This window comes from Bidens hawaiensis, unplaced genomic scaffold (assembly GCF_021521415.1).
Source record: "Bidens hawaiensis isolate Kalapana, Puna unplaced genomic scaffold, B.hawaiensis_p1.1 tig00049727_1, whole genome shotgun sequence".
In the NCBI taxonomy this organism is placed as follows: Eukaryota; Viridiplantae; Streptophyta; class Magnoliopsida; order Asterales; family Asteraceae; genus Bidens; species Bidens hawaiensis.
The window spans coordinates 60,293-62,075 of record NW_027498896.1 but is presented as its reverse complement, the minus strand read 5'-3'; the positions used below and the strand labels follow the sequence as shown (position 1 = coordinate 62,075).

The following is a 1,783-nucleotide window of genomic DNA, read 5'->3' as shown; positions in this document are numbered from 1 at the left end:
CGAAACCGAGTGTTACTCAGGGAGAACAAGCTACTCGGTTCTCCAACTGTATCAAACAATACCATGGATTCACCTATCTCTAATTCGGGGCAAGCCTTGCCAGCCACACCTCCACCAAATCCACCACCACCGATTAATACTATCATACCTATTTCATCAAGTGAATTGAAAACAACTCACACAACCAAACCCATAAATTCTCAATTCACCTATTCAACATCATCAACATTTCCACCTATTTCAAACCTTTTTCCTAACTTTGGTGCATCATCATCACAACAAAACTAACAACCAACCTTTCAACAACCACAATCAAGTTACCAATATCAACCACCACCTTTCATACAATATTCAAGAACACAAGGTGATGGTTATGGGTATGGGTTTGACAGTGAGTTTGAAGGGTATGAAGTGGAAGGTTACTTCATGGGGGGTGATGGAAGTCAAAGGGTGAATCAAGGGAATTTTGCTTATGCACAAGGGAAACAAACAGAACCGTTGTAAGAACTTAATAGACAACCACCACCAGTTGTTCAACAACAAGTTCAACCGCCACCGATTATTCAACAAGCTCCACAACAAGTGCAACCACAGGGGGAACAATTTCAACAAAAAATGCCCCAACAACAATTTCAACAATTTGCACCTCCACGACCCTTTTATAGGCAAATGGGTCAACCAAGAGTACCAATGGGGGTACAAAGAAGGCATGCAAGAGAGATGGTAAGGGGGATTGAGGCTCATTTTCGACCGATCATCACCAATAATCCGCTCCAGTGGTTATTCCTCACAATCAACTAGGAAGAACACTTGAGGTGAGAACCAATTCACTTCAAATTTTACCAAAGTATAAGGGCCTAGCAACGGAGGAACCTTACTTTCATTTGGAGACATATGACTCTATTTGCAACACGATTGGGGGTCAAGTGTTTTCGTCGGATGAGGTTAAGTTGGTTTTGTTTCAATTTTCTATGGAAGATAAGGAAAAGAGATGGTTTTACCCATTACCTTCCGCATCCATTTATACGTGGGCCGAGATGCAACAACGATTCTTGGAAGAATTTTACACGGCCCAAAAGACCAAAGATGCAAGAAGGAGTTTGAGAACTTTCCAACAACAATCAGGTGAAATGTTTCATGAAGCATTTGAACGGTTTAATATGATGATTAAAAATTGTCCTCATAATGGTATTGCTCTTTGGGAATTATTGAATGCTTTTCATGAGGGGTTGAGTACGGAAGATGAATGGGATTTGAGATCAATCGTAAATGGCACATTTGGTACTAACTATGAACAAGATGATTGGGCATATTTGGAGCAAATGACGGTCACTTCAAAGAGAAAGGCTCAAACCGGAAGAAGAGCAAGGCCGGCAATTGGAAGACCACAAGTACAAGCCGTGGAAGAAGGAGGGGTACAAACCACTAATCAAGTAATTGATGTTTGTACGAATTGTAATGAGTTGGGTCATGCTTCAGAGGTATGTGCGGTAGTTCAAGTACAAGTAAAAGAGGTGAATGCACTTCAAGGTGGAGGCGGTAGGAATTACAATATGAACTCCAACACTTACCACCCCGGGTTGAGAAATCATCCGAATTTTCGTTATGGAAATCTGGCTACTCAATCCAACCCGAATTTCCAAGGGAATCAAGGAAATTATGTTCCTCGCCAACAATATCAAAACCAATGTAATTTTCATGGCGGGAATAATCAAGGGTTTCAAGGTCAAAGGGGTGGTGGTCAAAGTGGGTTCGCGGGTCAAAGTTCATAAAGTGGGAATGA

At 41.4% G+C, this 1,783-nt stretch overlaps 1 non-coding gene across 1 annotated transcript; it reads right to left on the bottom strand.

Annotated features, from left to right (window-relative positions):
• Positions 1–1,084: 1,084 nt before the first annotated feature.
• LOC143598163 (small nucleolar RNA R71) lies at positions 1,085–1,192 on the bottom strand. Its single transcript, XR_013147062.1, has one exon. It is a non-coding gene; the product is annotated as a small nucleolar RNA R71 (small nucleolar RNA).
• Positions 1,193–1,783: the final 591 nt, after the last annotated feature.